The 19141-nt window shown below is 48.4% G+C and overlaps 5 pseudogenes; all 5 read left to right on the top strand.

Annotated features, from left to right (window-relative positions):
• Window positions 1–5431: 5431 nt before the first annotated feature.
• On the top strand, window positions 5432–5550 carry LOC143949425 (5S ribosomal RNA; annotated as a pseudogene).
• Window positions 5551–5650: 100 nt separating this feature from the next.
• LOC143946074 (5S ribosomal RNA) lies at window positions 5651–5769 on the top strand (annotated as a pseudogene).
• Window positions 5770–6308: 539 nt separating this feature from the next.
• On the top strand, window positions 6309–6427 carry LOC143949750 (5S ribosomal RNA; annotated as a pseudogene).
• Window positions 6428–18512: 12085 nt separating this feature from the next.
• Window positions 18513–18631, top strand: LOC143946158 (5S ribosomal RNA; annotated as a pseudogene).
• Window positions 18632–18740: 109 nt separating this feature from the next.
• On the top strand, window positions 18741–18859 carry LOC143949681 (5S ribosomal RNA; annotated as a pseudogene).
• The last annotated feature ends 282 nt before the right edge of the window (window positions 18860–19141 follow it).

Raw genomic sequence — 19141 nt, 5'->3', positions numbered from 1 at the left:
TCTGATACTTTCCCCCTCCCTCCTTCATAACAGTGCCGTCTTCCCTTTCTTACCTTACTCAGGATACAGCAGATGACATCGGAGGCACAGAGCTGACATCGGAAGTGCAGCAAAGGGATGGACAGAGGGCGGGACCGGCCCCAGTTAACTGATTGGTGGATAGAATGCAGAGCAGTTCTATTAACCAGTCAGTTAACTGGGCCAGCCCCTGCCCTCCGTGCATCGCTGTGCTGCTCTTCCGATGTCAGCTATGTGAAGACAATACAGCTAGCAGGCTGTGCTAGAGCCTCGGGCGGCTCCGGTCCTGCAAATGGGAACGGCGTTCCTGCTGTGAAAAAAGTGCAGGGACGCCGTTCCCACGCGTTCCCGCAGGACTCGAGCCCTGTTCTCCACACCTCCAGCATATGTTCGAGGAAGAGGGGAAACATTTATGCAGCTTTGATGGTGTCAAATACCACCTGGTGAGAAGTTTAAAATTAGTCTCCTGTATCTTCGTGCACAGCCAGGTTTTGAGAGCCAAAGTGATAATGCGTTGTCTCTGTGCTGGGGAAAACTAGCAATTAAGGTCCTTTTCCCAGTTGGACAGACAGGTTAAGTGTGGGTAATCTGTTTGAGAGAGAATGTGTGCCAAAGGGCCTTCGCTCCTGCATAGAGTCTCAAACTCCGTCTGAGGATTGGCGAACGTTTGAGGATTGGGGATGGAATGGAGAAAATTATGTCGTTGCGCCGCTCTCCAAAAAGGCAGTTGGAAAAGCCCTGTCGGATCTGTTAGGGTTGAGAAAGAAGGCCATTTTCCATCAATGATGAATTTAGACGCATTGTCTAGGTTGGAATTTCTAAGTGGGTCCCCGGTTTAAAGTTCGGATGGCCACGTATAGGGAATAGGGGGGAAGTCAAAGGCGTGAGTGTGTTTTGGGTAGCGATCAGGTGACTGACTTTCAACTAAGCCCCTATAGTGGGATGTGACGTCAATTCTGTGGGTAAACCCTTATAGCACCACATGGCGCTTCTTAGCAGAATTCGGGAGTGAGCTTAGAAAGTTTGTTTGGATTCCAGTCCAATACACACCCCAGATGGGAGGCCAGGTAGTAGCGACACAAGTCAGGGAGAACCAACCCTCCCTGTTGTTTAGACAATGTCAGCTGTGACCGCTTAAGTCTGGGATTTTCGTGGGCCCAGTTAAATTGAGTGAGCAAGGATTGAGCTTGCTTAAAAAACGGGACTGGAATCTGGATCAGGAGAGCTTGGAAAAGATAGGTAAATTTAGGGAGTATGTTCATTTTAATGAGATTGCATCTCCTGAACCAGGAATGGAGGCCAGAATGCCACCCGTGAAGCAAACTGCGGATCTTAGTGACAAAGGGTGGGGGAAGTTTTAAGGGCTGTACGGGTCAATTTAAATCGAAAATTGGACTGCAAGTCTAGTAACGTTTGCGGGGGGACTGCAACCCCCATGGCCTCTGATTTCAAGAAGTATCCCGTATATCTGGAATTCCCGAAGGAGATTTTGCAAGGAAACTCTGGGATTCGTCAGCGAGAACAGCATGTCATCCACGTAGGCAGATATCTTGCACTCAGTAGTACCCATTTGGAGTCCCGTTATGTCTGAGTTTTGTTGAATTGTGGAGAGAAAGGGTTCCAATGACAGGGGCGACAGGGGGCAACCCTGTCTGGTCCCATTCCCGATGTCAAGGGGAGATGAGAGCACCCCATTCGCTTTGACTTGAGCTGAAGGGCGTGAGTATATTTTACTTATCCATGCCAGCATCCGTTCACTCAGACCTATATGGCGAAGGACCAAGAACATGAATGTCCATTTGACCCGATCAAAAGCCTTCTCGGTATCAGTACTCACGAGAAGACAAGGGGTCCCAGATGACTTTGCTTTATGGACCACGGTAAGCACCTTAATGGTGTTGTCCCTATCTTCCCTGGTGGGAATAAAACCTAACTGGTCAATATGTATATGGGACTGCAAGTGATGTGCCAATCACGTGGCAAGGATTTTAGACAATAGTTTTAGGACCGAATTTAGGAGGGAAATGGGTCTGTAGCTCCCACATAGGCCCAGGTCTTTGCCCTCCTTAGGTATCAACGAGATGTGGACTCTAAGGGTATCCTCAGGAAAATCCCCATTTGAGCTCAGAGTATTAAATAAATTCACCAAGCGCGGGCCGAGAATAGGGAGGAAGGTCTTATAGTATTGTGCGGTATATCCGTCAGGGCCCGGAGCCTTACCCACCTTCGGAGGTCCCACGGCCGTCTGGACTTCTTCCAGTGTGATCGGGTCCTCCAAGTACTCCCGTGAGTCCGATGAGAGGGTTGGTAGACCAGAACCGGTTACATATCTGTCTATATTGTCCTGTCCGGACCCTGAATCAGGCAGGTTGTAGAGATCAGAGTAACATTTTTCAAAGACTTTGGCTATTTGGGTTGGGGTAGAGGCCCTCTGGCCATTCTCATCTATCAACTGGGGTATGTAAGAGGCAGATTTAAACTCCTTTACCGACCTGGCTAAGATTTTTCTGCATTTGTCCCCTGACTCCTACGTCAATTTACGACAAAACTGGAGTGTCGCTTTCGCTTTATAATGGAGTAGGTCAGCAATCTGGGTGCAGAGTGTCCCCAATTCAATCTCTAAGGTCCGTGAGGGGGCATGTTTATGTTTGGCTTCCACAGAGGCAAGTTCACGAAACAGATTAGCAAGCTGTTCCTTCCATGTTCGTTTGATGCCTGCCCCGTGCCTGATAAGTACCCTGCGGAGTACTGACTTGTGAGCCTCCCAAATTATCCTCGGGTCGCAGTCCTGCGTTTAGTTTTCTTGGAAATAAAGGTCCAATTCCCTGGTCCATCTGCTAAAACTTCCGGTATCTGGAGGAGGCTCTCATTAAGGTGCCAGAATAGAGACCTACGTGAGGGGTTCCTAGAGAGGGTGTAGGTAAGGGCTACAGGAGCGTGGTCAGACCAAGTAATATGGCCGATGGAGGAAGAGCTCACCAAGTGCAGTTGGTCATGTGGAATCAAGAAGAAGTCTATCCTCAAGTATGATTTGTGAGGGGAAGAGCAAAAAGAGTTGTCCCTTTCCCCAGAGTGTTGCAGACGCCAGACATCAACTAATTGGTCATTCAGTAAACACTTAGTAAATGAGGAGCGAGGAGCAAGAGGCAGAAGTTTCAACCGATGGCGAAAGGGGACATTAAAGTCCCCACCTAATATCAACTGGCCCTCCCGAAAGTCACATAATCTGTGCAGGGTAGTTCTGAGGAACGTATCTTGGTGATCATTGGGAGCGTACACAGTGGCAAATGTAAAAAGGCGCTCTCCAATGTGGCCCCTAAGAAAAAGATATCGGCCCCCAGGGTCCACCAGAGAATCCTGGAGAACCCAGGGGAGCCTGCTAGAGATCAGAATGAAGACTCCCTTGGTCTTAGAGGAGGGGTTAGTAAAGTGGTAGACCTTAGGGAAAGATCTCGACCATAGAAAGGGGAGACTAGTATTTTTAAAATGTGTTTCTTGTATAAAGGCCACATCAGTACAAGAAGTCTTCAGTTCTCACAGGAGGATCCACCGTTTTTCAGGGGAGTTCAGTCCCTTAACGTTTAGAGAGGTGACCTTGACTGAGTCTGCCATCACTCCTCGGGGAGGGGGAGGGGGACGTCAGAGGCCGGGCATGCCCAGAAAATGTGTCCCATGGTCCCCGTATCTGAATTGCACCTCCAACAAACATCCAGGATCGATCTATTCATTTTATTCAGAAGGTATGGGACTCTATACCAGCGTGAGACTATCTTGTATCCTGATTCTTGATATTGGTTTGCGATGGAAGCTTTATGTACTAAGGTCAGGATCTTCCCTATCTGTTGTGGGGTAAATGTGATGCCTAAGTCCCTCTCCCATTTGTGGATAAATGGTGGGGTCGACTCCTCCTCCTGACTACTCAATAGGTTGTACAGGAGGGAGAGGGTGTGTCGCACAGGTTCCCTTTTGTGACAGATGGATTCATAGGGCGTCAGGTCTCTAGGAGTGTAGGGGGCCCTTTGTATGGCCAGAAGAAAGCGATGAAGTTGATAAGCACTAAACAAGTCAAGCGGAGGGTCAGAAAGCTCGGCGACAGTTTGCGTGGTCGGGAGCCCTCCCGAGGGCCACACCTCTCCCAGACGCTGTTTCCCCACCACTGTCAACTGTCGCAGTATATTGTTGGTAAATCCCGGTGGGAAGTCTGGATTACCTATAACCGGAGTCATTGGTGACGGCAGGGGAGCAATGTGTGTGCAGCGGAACAACCTCCGCACAACAGCCAACGTAGCTCCCACTACGGGGTGATCTCTGAGGTCTTTTGGTAGGGAGGACAGGAGCCACGGGGAGGTCAATAGGGGAATGGATCCATCCTCAATCTCCATCTCCACCCACTGCTTGTGTGGGCCATTACAATGCCAATCAACGACTCTCGCTAGCAGAGTCGCTCTGTAGTATTGTCTCAGATCTGGGAGACCCAGACCCCCCTTGTCCTTTGGTCTGGCAAGCAATTGCAAACGGGCTCTGGGCGGTTTGCACGCCCAAATAAAGTCCCGGAGCAGCACCTGCAGTTGTCTGAAAAAAATTGGGGGTAACCGGATCTGTAATGTCTGGAACAAGTATAAGATCCGGGGGAGGGCCGTCATTTTGAATGCATTACAGCGCCCGATCCAGGTCAGTGTTAAAGCATGCCAGTTTCCCAAATCAGATTTCAGTCTATTCAGGAGAGGGACAAAATTAAGCGGGTACAATTGCGCCAAATCCGCTGCGATGTCAACGCCCAGGTAACATATAGATTTTTCAGCCCAGTAGAATGGAAAAGTGGAGCGGAGCCTCTTGGCCTCACCATCCGGGACCGATATATTCAATACAGCCGACTTGGCGCAATTGATTTTATAGTTTGATAGGCTGCCGTATCGCCGGAGAGATGCGAGTATATTGGGAAGCAAAATGTGTGGAGATGGAAAAAATTAGATCGTCAGCGTACGCCGCAATATTGTGGTGTGCCGAGGGTTTGGATATGCCAGTAATATTCGGGTCATTCCGAACGTGACACATAAGTGGTTCCAGTGTCAGAATAAAAATTAGGGGAGACAGAGGGCACCCCTGCCTCGTCCCATTAGTGATGGGGAAAGAGTCCGAGCACCACTCGTTCACCCATACCGCTGCCGACGGCGTGGAGTAAAGCGACATTACCCAGCTCATCATGTTGGGGCCAAGATCTATATGTTCCAGGGTGGCCTGCATAAAGTGCCAGGCCACCCTGTCAAAGGCCTTCTCCGCATCCGTTGACAACATAAGCAAGGGCCTTCCCTGTACATGCGCCGCATGGATTAAATTGAGGACTCGGACCGTATTGTCTCTAAGGTGACCATCTTGGCGTTTGTCAAGAGGGTTGAAAGTGCCTGAAGAGATTGCCTACGGGCACATCACCCTGAAAGCACCCGATCTCGTTTGATGTTGGAGGCTAAGAAGAGTCGGGCCTTGTTAGTACCTGGATGGGAGACCGCCTGGGAATACCAGGTGTCGTAGACTTCTTTTTATGTTGTTGGCGTTGACCTGTTTTTTTTTCGCTTGTTTCCCAAAGTGACCATCTTGGTGTTTGTCAAGAGGGTTGAGAGTGCCTGAAGAGATTGCCTATGGCCACATCACTCTGAAAGCACCCAATCTCGTCTGATCTTGGAGGCTAAGAAGAGTCGGGCCTGGTTAGTACCTGGATGGGAGACCACCTGGGAATACCAGTTATTGTAGGCTTCTTTTTATGTTGTTGGCGTTGATTCGTTTTTTTTTTTCGCTTGTTTCCCAAGGTGACCATCTTGGCATTTGTCAAGAGGGTTGAGAGTGCCCAAAGAGATCGCTTACAGCAGCATCACCCTGCAGAGCCCTATCTCTTCTCTTCTCTGAGGCTAAGAAGGGTTGGGCCTAGTTAGTACCTGGATGGGAGATGGCGTTGGAATACCAGGTGCCGTATTCTTCTTTTTATGTTGTTGACATTGACCTGTTTTTTTTTTTGCTTGTATCTCAAAGTGACTATCATGGCATTTGTCAAGAGGGTTGAGAGTGCCCAAAGAGATTGCCTATGGGCACATAACCCTGAAAGCGCCCGATCTCCTCTGATCTCAGAGGCTAAACAGGGTTGGGACCAGTTTAGTACCTGGATGGGAGACCGCCTGGGATTTCCAGATGCCGTAGGCTTCTACTTATGTTGTTGCCGTTAACCTATTTTTTTCTGCATGTTCCCAAGGTGACCATCTTGGCGTTTGTCAAGAGAGTTGAGAGTGCCTGAAGATTTTGGCTATGGCCACATCACCCTGAATCTGTTCCATCTCATCTGATCTTGGAGGCTAAGCAGGGTCGGGCCTGGTTAATGCCTGGATGGGAGACCGCCTGGGAATACCAGGTGTCGTAGGCTTCTTTTTGTTTTCAAATATAATTTTTTCTCCAAACAGGGGAAGACGGTCCCCCGAGTACATAATGCAACAGAGAAATACAGAGCAAAAGGCAGCTGAACAATACTTGCTACAGGTATATTCGCAACTGTGAGTCTGCCTTCCATCAATCACAATGAATAAAGTACTGTACCAAGATCAAGGGTCACACAAACCCCAGGTCCCTCCGGCATAATCCATCCAGAGGGGGGTGTGGGGTCGTCATTCCCAATTTTCCACTTTTTACAAAAGAGAGAGGGGGTGGAGGGGGTGAGAGATAGGGGAGGAAGGCAGAAAAGAGAAGGGGTGAAAGATCAGGAAAGGAAAAAAGGTGACGAGACACGATGGCAGCCACCGTCCAAGGGGCCAGTCTTGGAAAGCTCAGAGCACTAAGGCGATAGCAGGCGACATCCTTCCAGCGAGAATATAAAGGTATTCCAGATGTCCCAGGTTTGTTTAAAAAATTCTTGTTTACCTTGTGATGTGAGGATCAAGTCCTCCATTTTTTTTAATGTCCTCTATTTTCCTAAGCCAGTGAGTAGGGGGGGGGAACATTTTTTCCAATAGAGAGGGATGCAGGATTTTGCCGCATTTATCACATGCCGTAAAATTGATTTTTTTGTACTTCTTAATGGGAATCTGTGAATGGTGCAAGAGAAAGAATGCAGCCTCTTCCTGGATGGAGAAGTCTGTGAATATTTGTGTTATGCATCGGACCTCTGTCCAGAAGTCCACCAAGCTGGGGCAGGACCAAAAAATGTGGAGCAACGTGCCCTCTTCTTCTCCACACCTCCAGCATATGTTCGAGGAAGAGGGAAACATTAATGCATGTTTGATGGTGTCAAATACCACCTGGTGAGAAGTTTAAAATTTGTCTCCTGTATCTTCGTGCACAGCGAGGTTTTGAGAGCCAAAGTGATAATGCGTTGTCTCTGTGCTGGGGAAAACAAGCAATTAAGGTCCTTTTCCCAGTTGGACAGACAGGTTAAGTGTGGGTAATCTGTTTGAGAGAGAATGTGGGCCAAAGGGCCTTCGCTCCTGCATAGAGTCTCAAACTCCGTCTGAGGGCGGGCGAACGTTTGAGAATTGGGGATGGAATGGAGAAAATTATGTTGTTGCGCCGCTCTCCAAAAAGGCAGTTGGAAAAGCCCTGTCGGATCTGTTAGGGTTGAGAAAGAAGGCCATTTTCCATCAATGACGAATTTAGACGCATTGTCTAGGTTGGAATTTCTAAGTGGGTCCCCGGTTCAAAGTTCGGATGGCCACGTATAGGGAATAGGGGGGAAGTCAAAGATGTGAGTGTGTTTTGGGTAGCGATCAGGTGACTGACTTTCAACTAAGCCCCTATAGTGGGATGTGACGTCAATTCTGTGGGTAAATCCTTATAGCACCACATGGTATATTCACTCCCGGAATTCGGGAGTGAGCTTAGAAAGTTTGTATCGATTCCAGTCCAATACACGCCCCAGATGGGAGGCCAGGTAGTAGCGTCGCAAGTCAGGGAGAACCAACCCTCCCTGTTGTTTAGACAATGTCAGCTGTGACCGCTTAAGTCTGGGATTTTCGTGGGCCCAGTTAAATTGAGTGAGCAAGGATTGAGCTTGCTTAAAAAACGGGACTGGAATCTGGATCAGGAGAGCTTGGAAAAGATAGGTAAATTTAGGGAGTATGTTCATTTAATGAGATTGCATCTCCTGAACCAGGAATGGAGGCCAGAATGCCACCCGTGAAGCAAACTGCGGATATTAGTGACAAGGGGTGGGGGGAAGTTTTAAGGGCTGTATGGGTCCATTTAAATCGAAAATTGGACTGCAAGTCTAGTAACGTTTGCAGGGGGACTGCAACCCCCATGGCCTCTGATTTCAAGAAGTATCCCGTATATCTGGAATTCCCAAAGGAGATTTCGCAAAGGAAACTCTGGGATTCGTCAGTGGAGAGAAAGGGTTCCAATGACAGGGGCGACAGGGGGAAACCCTGTCTGGTCCCATTCCCGATGTCAAGGGGAGATGAGAGCACCCCATTCGCTTTGACTTGAGCTGAAGGGCGTGAGTATATCTTACTTATCCATGCCAGCATCCGTTCACTCAGACCTATATGGCGAAGGACCAAGAACATGAATGTCCATTTGACCCGATCAAAAGGCTTCTTGGCATCAGTACTCACGAAAAGACAAGGGGTCCCAGATGACTTTGCTTTATGGACCAGGGTAAGCACCTTAATGGTGTTGTCCCTATCTTCCCTGGTGGGAATAAAACCTAACTGGCCAATATGTATAAGGGACTGCAAGTGATGTGCCAATCACGTGGCGAGGATTTTAGAGAATAGTTTTAGGACCGAATTTAGGAGGGAAATGGGTCTGTAGCTCTCACAAAGGCCCGGGTCTTTGCCCTCCTTAGGTATCAACGAGATGTGGGCTCTAAAGGTATCCTCAGGAAAAATCCCCATTCGAGCTCAGAGTATTAAATAAATTCACCAAGCACGGGTCGAGAATAGGGAGGAAGGTCTTATAGTATTGTGCAGTATATCCGTCAGGGCCCGGAGCCTTACCCACTTTCGGAGGTCCCACGGCCGTCTGGACTTCTTCCAGTGTGATCGGGTCCTCCAAGTACTCCCGTGAGTCTGATGAGAGGGTTGGTAGACCAGAACCGGTTACATATCTGTCTATATTGTCCTGTCCAGACCCTGAATCGGGCAGGTTGTAGAGATCAGAGTAACATTTTTCAAAGACTTCGGCTATTTGGGTTGGGGTAGAGGCCCTCTGGCCATTCTCATCTATCAACTGTGGTATGTAAGAGGCAGATTTCAACACCTTTACCGACCTGGCTAAGATTTTTCTGCATTTGTCCCTTGACTCCTATGTCAGTTTACGACAAAACTGGAGTACCGCTTTCGCTTTATAATGGAGTAGGTCAGCAATCTGGGTACGGAGTGTCCCCTATTCAATCTCTAAGGTCCGTGAGGGGGCATGTTTATGTTTCGCTTCCACAGAGGCAAGTTCACGAAACAGATTAGCAAGCTGTTCCTTCCGTGTTTGTTTGATGCGCGCCCCGTGCCTGATAAGTACCCTGCGGAGTACTGACTTGTGAGCCTCCCAAATTATCCCCGGGTCGCAGTCCTGCGTTTAGTTTTCTTGGAAATAAAGGTCCAATTCCCTGGTCACATCTGCTAAAACTTCCGGTATCTGGAGGAGGCTCTCATTAAGGTGCCAGAATAGAGACCTAGGTGAGGGGTTCCTAGAGAGGGTGTAGGTAAGGGCTACAGGAGCATGGTCGGACCAAGTAATATGGCCGATGGAGGAAGAGCTCACCAAGTGCAGTTGGTCATGTGAAATCAAGAAGAAGTCTATCCTCAAGTATGATTTGTGAGGGGAAGAGCAAAAAGAGTAGTCCCTTTCCCCAGAGTGTTGCAGACGCCAGACATCAACTAATTGGTCATTCAGTAAACACTTAGTAATCCACTTTCTAGAGGAAATGAGGAGCGAGGAGCAAGAGGCAGAAGTGTCAACCGATGGCGAAAGGGGACATTAAAGTCCCCATCTAATATCAACTGGCCCTCCCGAAAGTCACATAATCTGAGCAGGGTAGTTCTGAGGAACGTGTCTTGGTGATCATTGGGAGCGTACACAGTGGCAAATGTAAAAAGGCACTCTCCAATGTGGTCCCTAAGAAAAAGATATCGGCCCCCAGGGTCCACCAGAGAATCCTGGAGAACCCAGGGGAGCCTGCTAGAGATCAGAATGGAGACTCTCTTGGTCTTAGAGGAGGGGTTAGTAGAGTGGTAGACCTTAGGGAAGGATCTCGACCATAGAAAGGGGAGGCTAGTATTTTTAAAATGTGTTTCTTGTATAAAGGCCACATCAGTACAGGAAGTCTTCAGTTCTCACAGGGGGATCCACCGTTTTTCAGGGGAGTTCAGTCCTTTAACGTTTAGAGAGGTGACCTTGACTGAGTCTGCCATCACTCCTCGGGGAGGGGGAGGGGGATGTCAGAGAAAAGCAAAGAAAGTTTAATTAAGGTAGGTTTTGGGTAGGTAATGCATGGCGGGAAGTAAGGGGGAGAAAGGAAGGGCAAATGGAAGGAAAGGTAAGGGGAAAAAGAGGCCGGGCACCTCAACCCCAGGGGGAGAGGGAAATTAAGGGTTGTCCGCACTCAACAGTACAGGAAGGGTATACTAAAACAGCACAATTATGCTATAGCGCTTACCAGATGTACACTGGGTTTAAAGCGCTGTCCTACTTGGGTTGGTGGGTAGACAGGTCGGAGAGGGAGCCCCCGAATCCTAGTCCCCCCAGTCCCGGCAGTGGTAAATGTCACGTCTGATACCGGTATGCAAATAAAAGACAATCAGTAACATCATAGAACCAAAAAACAATAGTATAATCAAAACAGAGGTAGAGCACATAACTGTCAGCACTGAGGGGTCTCCTCGGCTCGCCCTAAACGTAGGCATGCACAAGGGAGCCCGTCACAACAGAAAAGGCATCACAGAATGGGATCCACCACCCCCCGTCCCATACTCCAAAAGTACATGCAGTCCCCGAACAAATGCATTTCTCCCTTTGGCAGATTGTCCTCTCCTTACCCCCTCTCCCCTGTCCACGCCCCGGGGGGGAAAAGGGGCAGGGAAGGGGGGAAAAGGGGGGGTGGAAGGAGGGAAAGGGGGAGGGAAAGGAGGGAAGGGAAGGGTGGGAAGGGGGGGGAGGGAGGGGGGAGACAGGGGAGAGGGGACAAACATGCGGAAATGTCAAGTCCTTTAGCGCACTCCCACCAGCAACCACCCGGACCCCATAAATTTCAACTCCTCCCCTCCATGGTCACCACATCAAGATGAAAGAGGAGCAGCCCTGGTCGGTGCATGGAAAATCCGGCAGGCAAGGGGCTGGGGCCACCATCCCTCCATCCAACGGGAAACTTCACCCGAGCAACAGTCCTGGGGCCCGCCAATTAGTGTCTCTCCTGCATCGCCATCGGGGGCTGTGTAGAGCATCCAGAGGGAGGCTGGGACAGCCCAAACAGTAAGGGGTAAATCCTCCAGGGGGGTCCAGAGTCACACTGGAGGGAAGCAGTGTCTCGTACCGATAGGCTCAATAAATAAGTCGTCCAGGGTCCCCGAAAGCTGCAGAAGGCAATGTCGGCAAAGAGTAGGTGGGGGCCAGAGGGGGGGGCGAGGGGCGCAACCAGGGGGAGGGGACACATATGCGGGAATGTCAAGCCCTTCCAGTACAGCACACTAGGTATCACTCAGACCCCCCAAAGTGCAACTCCCCCCTCTAAGGTCAAGACTCCAGAAGGAAAGATGAGCTGCCCTGGTCTGTACATGAAAGAACCTGCTGCCAAGGGGTTGGGGCCATCATCCCTTCCTCCAATGGGAGATGCCACCGGCATGACAGCCCCGTGTCCTGTCAAGTGGTGCCCCTCCGACAATGTCGTCAGGGTATATGTGGAGCATCCAGGGGGAGGCAGGGACCACCCAAACAGTGAGGGGTAAAGCCTTCAAGGGGGACCGGTGTCAGACAGGAGGATAGCGGTGTCTTGTACAAGTTGGTTAATTAGACAAGTCATCCAGTGTGTTCCAGTGAGCAGCGGAAGGAAAGGTCGGTAAGGATTATGAATGGGTGGGGGCCAGGGAGTGCATAAAACTGCCACCAGATGACCGGGGCAGAGAGGGCAAGGGGATGAAAGTCAGATCTGGTAGGTGGGGGCGGGGGTGAGGAGTGTCCCCCATATTACTCATGTTGGCCATACCTTGAAGCTGAGCGCTCTGCATACCCAGGACGTTCTTCTGTATAATCTAGCCTATCTGTATACATCAGCCTGTCTTTTGTACACATTAGCCGGTCCTCTGTATACACTAGTCCGTCTGTATACACTAGTGTATACAGATAGGCTAGATTATACAGAAGAACGTTCTGGGTATGCAGAGATGGAGGCTAGGGTATACAGAGAGAGAGGCTAGAGTATGCATACTTGCTAGTGTATACAGACGGACTAGTGTATACAGAAGACCGGCTAGTTTATATAGAGAGGCTAATGTGTGCAAAAGACAGGCTAGTGTATATAAATAGGCTAGATTATAGAGAAGAACATCTTGGGTATACAGAGAGAAAGGCTGGGTTACATAGAGAGGCTGGTGTATGCAGACTTGCTAGTGTATACAGACGGACTAGTGTATACAGAGAGGCTTGGGTATACAGAGAGCTAATGTATAATGAGCAGCTAGTGTATACAAAAGACATCCAAGGGTATACAGAGAGACTCATGTATGCAGAAGACCGGCTAGTTTATACAGATAGGCTAAAGTGTACAAAACACAGGCTAGTGTATATAGATAGGCTAGATTATACAGACGAACGTTCTGGGCATGCAGAGATGGAGGCTAGGGTATACAGAGAGAGAGACTGTGTTACACAGAGAGGCTATGCAGACTTGCTAGTGTATACAGACGGACTAGTGTATACAGAAGACCAGCTAGTTTATACAGAGAGGCTAATGTGTACAAAAGACAGGCTAGTTTATACAGATAGGCTAGTGTGAAGATATGAAGACATATGCAACACATATCTATATAAGTTACTCAGAGTTCCCCTTCAATATAAGAATGAATTTCTTTTTCAAATGTTTCTCTATTCTTTGAGTATTTGTCAAATGTTTCCACACATATGATTGCTTGTGTATTCTGTTCTCTGGATGACATGAAATGTTCTGCCAGTAAGATAACAAAAGATATTATTCCCAGAAATGTTGTAAAAATGTTGGTATGGAAAGTCCCTGTTTATAACAAACTTTACCCTTATCATAATTAATCACTATCCTGTCAAATTGACCTTTATCTTGTTTATCTTGTTTTTGTGTTTGGGTCAAGATGACCATATGTAATGTGGGACCAATTATTATGAAATGTATTACGTACTCTGTAACTTGGTTCTGTGCCCGCCATAAGCGGTAATGTTATAATTTTCTTATAAAAAGCTGTAACAGTTTGTATTCTGTACCACAACCCCTTGGAAGGTGTGGTCCTCTGTACAGTGAGTATTTCTGAAGTAAACATGCATTGAGACGAATGCTACTTCGTAGATGTCCTTTATTTCAAAGCTCATCATAACAGTTGGTGACCCTCGGACGGTCTTCTTATCTGCACCCCCACCATCGGCTCTCAACCCTCAAAAGGAGGGACAGCACAGAGGCCTCAGGTGAGAAACCTTTTATTTCTCATATTAGAAAGTACTGTCTTTCTGTGCGGTTTTGAGGAGCCGGGTGGGGCTTGTGGAATACAGTTCCTTTTAGATTTTTTGATTTTTTTCCTTTTTGATTTTACTGCATTCTGTCTATGTACGATTACTGAGAATACTAATGGTACCAGTTACAACTTAAGCATGCAAAAGTACTTACTTGCCCTTCTTCTTACTCTCAGAAATGACAATGAATATAGTCATGTTATTAAGGGATGTGTAAAATGCAGGTACCACAATTTCTATGAGTGAATAGAAGGTGGTGGATGTTGAATTTTTTGTGTGATTTTTTGAGAAACGTTTGTGGTCCTAAGGCGGATAGGTTTGCCTTCAGCGGATAGCCACAAATGGGTGAATGACCTGCTGTATGTTCTCTGGAATAGGGAGTCGAGATAGGGACTAGCCTATTACCACTCAGAAAGGAGACGTCCTTCTGAGAGTAGAACGAAGTGAGATATCTCAATATATGTACTGGGCTGCTGGTACACAGCCGTGAGAAGTAAACAGTCCCGGAGCTCTAAAATATTGTCATTTCTGAAAAAGAGTAACAGGGGAAACATAAAGAAAATGGGAAATTTGCTTGAAAAAAATATTTTACCGGTAATGAATACTTTTGGGTTAACAAAAGAAAGGGCAATAAAATTATTAAAAATAGCAAAGAAAACAGGGTTAAGTGTAGCGAAATTGCATCCAAGCGCCCCTATCATAAAGATGATGGTAAGTGGAGAGCCGGATGTTTTAAAGCATCATGTAAAATGGTGTAAAATTACAAAAAGGGAATACAAAGAGGACCCGTCGAAATGGTGGCCCCCCTGAGGGTTCGCTTGATACCCCAACAATTGATGCATTATTTAATTTACTCTTTAAAATGTCTGATTGTGGGGGGATTGAATGTCTAGCTGCTTGGGAAGAAGAGTCCCGAAATAATTTAAAACCACCCCCTTATAAAATGTGTACTGAAAAAGCTGCTCTGCATCTGGAAGATGAAGAGGAGCTTCCCAATGCTTGGGCATCCCCGTATGAGTTTGCAAGAAGGGATTTAGCAGTAGCATCTAGAGCAGCGTCTGCCCCTATAGATGAAGTTGATCCTATGGAGGAAAGGGAAGAAGACACGGGAGAACAGAGTGCTCCCCACATGCCTTTCCAGGCTACCCCTCAGCAGCAGCAAGCTGTTTCCAGCTTCTCACAGGAGGGAAGGAGCCGAATGTTAGAGGGAGCCCAAGGGACTTCTCAGCGGAGGAGTAGTTTGGGATCTTCATTCGATAAAAGTGAGGGGGTAATATTTGATAAAGATGGACAAATTTGGCAGTACACTCCATCAAAATCAAATGCTTTAGCAAAGTTCACTAAAATAGATAGATTACACACCCCCATAAAACAGACAAGCCAGACTTATACCCCAGTGGTTATGAGGCAAAAAGCAGCAGCAAAGCAGAGAGCTTTAGGGATACTACACACTCCAGATAGGGAAAGAGAAACAAGGGAATTGGTCAGGTCCCTAATTAAAGGATAAGCCGGTAGAAAAGCCGGTAGAGCAGATGCCCCTAAGGGAAGTGGCCCTGCCAGGAGGGGTAGTGGGAGATCAATATGTAGCTAATATGGCTCAAGTTTATGTCCCATGGAAGCCTAGTGAGACAAGAGCAATTGTGGCAAAACTGCCCAATATGGAAAAATGTCCTAAGAAATGATATGGGAAAATGATGTGGATGGAAAGGACTCAACAAGCCAGATATACAGATATGTGGATCTTGATTGACTGTGTGGTGCCTGAAAAGTATTTGGATGTATGGAACGTATTTGCAAAGAATAAGGGTGCTTGTGAACAATAAAATGTTAGAGAGAAGTAAGTGATGAGTTAGCAAATGGGTTAATCTCTCCCTATCGGTGTGCACGGGTCAGCTAGCAAATTGCAGATGTGCTTATGATTTTCTGAAAGGGAGGGATCAACAGGCTCCGTGTCAGTGAGGGAACAGTGCGGGCAGACGCCTGCTGCAGTGGCATAACTAGAACCTTCAGGGCCCCGATGCAAGAAACAATGAAGGGCCCCCCTGAACCCCATCCAGGGCCCTTCCCTCCGAGTCTGGCGGTTGAACTCCAGGGCGTGGTCACAGGTATGACCTTTGTGAGCCCTGTAGTTCCACCACTGGTATCAGTAGTTTTTTTTTATAATTTTTTTTTAATTTTTAGGTGCCCCATTGGGGGACTGTCCCTAGGCAGGATGGGGTCCCCGTCCCCAGAAGAGATGAGGCCTTTTTCTCCAGGGCAGATGAAGTTACTGCCCCCAGGTGAGAAGGGGTCCCAGTCCCCAGGGGAGGTGTGGGTCCCTGTCCCCACGTAAGAAGGGGTCCCTGTCCCCAGGGGGAGAGGGAGGGGGTATATAATGGTGTGTGGGGGATGGGGTCCTCTCACTCACCATGACCAAGCTGTAGGCCACGCACTCATCCATGCTGGCCTGGGCTCCATCCAGTGTGCTGGATGGGCGATCAGCATATCGCCCAGAAAGACCTTTCATCATCTGTGTATGACGGGGGAGGAGGGGGGCTGGCAGACAAGCCTGCAGTGTCCTCCGGGGAGCTGGCTCTCATAGGGCTGCACTGCATCTGTGTGCTTAAAGTTTGTTTACCCCTAGCTGCCTATGCTGCTGCTGGCCATATGTAGAGGGGGCTGCATGGGCCCCCTGCATCACAGGGCCCGGTTGCGGTCACGACTGCTACACCCCCTATAGTTACGCCCCTGACCCCTGCCCTACACCTGATAGATGTTATAGGGTTGTAAGAGGTGGGTACTGGGGGGTAGGTTTGGGTGGGCCTAAAAATCATATAAATCATGGCTCCTGTATATCCTGGATCAGGGATAAGGCTAGTAAGGGGGGTATCACTTGATAAATTGACCACCCAATGCCTGCAATATTGTAAGGTAGTGAACGGGCCCCTGCTTTCAGGGTAGTATGATGTTTAGTAAAGTATAAAGAATTACTAGCTCCTCTATGATGATATGAGGTCTGCAATATGAAGAATAGTTCATATAAGGCATAGAGGTAAGCGCCAATATAAATGTCGCAGCAGGGCACAAGATCGGATCAGTCACTAAAATATACCAAGTGCTCCGTTCGATGTATACTTTACCGATAGGTGTCTCGGGTTCTTCTGGGCGCTCATTCGGCCATGGTAGTGTTCAGTTAGAGAGTAAAAGGCTACAACTATATGGGATCCGAGCAGGTCTGGTGTCTAGTCGAGTGCGTGCGTTGAATGCTCTCTCGTCTGATGGGTTGGAGGCCCAGGACTGTTCCAGGTAGAAATCATGGTGGTAACCGGAGTCAGGGATATTGAAGCTAGTGTAAGTGTCTGTAGTCTTTCAAGGCAGGTAAGTAAGGGAATGGTCCATATGCATGGCAGAGGAAAGGAGAGCGGCACTAGGCAGGGTATGAAGCATGTAGGCTAATCCACCGTCGCATGGGTGTCCCAGAGCTCTCGTGAGGCGACAGGTCTAGCGGTCCCTGCGTGCTCTGCGAGGTAGCGGGACCGAAGTCGGGCTCGTCGGTGTGTGGCGGGGTCGGTGTCCCCCAAGTGGTCTGAAGGTGGATGGCAACCTATGTCTGCGAGATCTGGACAGTTGAGTTTCCATGAGATCTTCAGTGCTCCGGGTGTTGGGTGAAATGTGGACCCGAAAATCAGCATACCAATTAGGTATTTCAACCAGTGGCAGGTCCAGCGTTTTGCAGAAGGTTTCTAGATATTCTGGCACTTTTAAGATTGCAGTGCGGCCCTGGTAAGAGGCTTGCAGAGCGAACGGAAACTTCCAGCGATAGCGGATGTCTCTATGCCTCAGCACGTCAAGTAATGGGCGCAAGTCTCTTCGATGTTTCAGCGTGATCGCCGAAAGATCCTGATATATCTGGATCAAATGGCCTTCAAATGTCAGGTTCAGATTGCTCCTAGTTTTTTTAAGAACCTCTTCTTTGAGGGTATAGTCGTTAACATAACAGATGACCTCCCGTGGGGGATCAGAATCTTTGCCCTTAGGCCTAAGGGCTCTATGTATCCTCTCCATAGCTATAGGTGTACCGGAGGTTCAGACTAGCAGCTGGCTGAATAGGGATGTGACCGCTGGGAGGATTTGCTCGGGCTCCATCGACTCCGGGAGGCCTCTAAACCTCAGATTGTGTCTTCGTCCCCTATTGTCGATATCTTCGACATGGTGCTGGAGGTCTCTGAGCTGCCAGGTGTGTGTGTCGACTTTGCCTTGAGCCATCTGCAATTAATGCTGTTGTTGCGCCGCCATTAGCTCCATGGAGTTTACTCTCCCTGTGATTGCTTGTATCTCGTGGCGGAAGTCTGAGATGGCGGCGGTTAGAGTGCTCTTTATATCAGCCGCGACAGTCCTCAGGTCGTGGATATTTAGTTGTTGGTGATGGGGAGATGGACTGTCTGCCATAGTGTGCTGTGGATCAGTCGGCGTCAGGGTAATCCCGATGTGGTTGGTGGTGGGAGAACAGGCCGCCATGTGGGCCCCCTGGTTCCTGAAAAGATGCGGTATTCTCTTGGTATACGGGATCCCAGGTCCCTTGGTGAGTGGGATCTAGATGCAGAGGGTCCACTTGAGGAGGTCCCCATGATGTGAAAGTGTTTTTCAGGTAAAATCCTCGGTGATCGATCTTTTTTAGGCTGAGGTAAGACGGAGCAAAAAGCTTAAGCAGCCATCCTCTCTCTAGGCAAGCCACGCCCTCCCGGCTTTTTTTTAAATATGTTGTTGACGTTGACGACCTGTTTTATTTTTCTGCTTGTTTGCCGAGGTGACCATCTTGGCGTTTGTCAAGAGGGTTGAGAGTGGCCAGCAAGATTGCCTATGGCCACATCATCCTGAATACACCCGATCTTGTCTGATCTTGAATGCTAAGCAGGGTCAGGCCTGGTTAGTACCTGGATGGGAGACCCCCTGGGAATACCAGGTGCCGTAGGCTTTTTTTTTAATATGTTGTTGGCGTCGACGACCTGTTTTATTTTTCTGCTTGTTTGCCGAGGTGACCATCTTGGCGTTTGTCAAGAGGGTTGAGAGTGGCCAGCAAGACTGCCTATGGCTACATCACCCTAAATGCGCCCGATCTCGTCTGATCTTGTATGCTAAGCAGGATCAGGCCTGGTTAGTACTTGGATGGGAGAGTGCCTGGGAATACCAGGTGCCGTAGGCTTTTTTTTAATTTGTGCTTGGAGACTCTAATAACAATGATGAAATGGGAATGACAGATACTGAAAGAAAGTGACCTGAATTTGTGCCGTGGTCACGTGGTCAGTATGCCTAAAAGGGGGCATTCCCAAGTAGTACTAAAAAAGAAAAGGGGATACAAAGAAAAAGGGGGAACGAGAGGGTGGGACAACCTCCGGAAACATCCAACAGGGCAGGGAGGAACCGAGGCCGTCTTATAACGGCGAGGCTCCTCCCACAAATGACAGATACCTTCATTTTTTAAGAA

Source organism: Lithobates pipiens, unplaced genomic scaffold (genome assembly GCF_037356315.1).
Source record: "Lithobates pipiens isolate NorthernLeopardFrog02 unplaced genomic scaffold, aLitPip1_a1.2 Scaffold_30, whole genome shotgun sequence".
NCBI lineage: Eukaryota > Metazoa > Chordata > Amphibia > Anura > Ranidae > Lithobates > Lithobates pipiens.
This window is presented reverse-complemented; position numbering and strand designations above follow the sequence as displayed.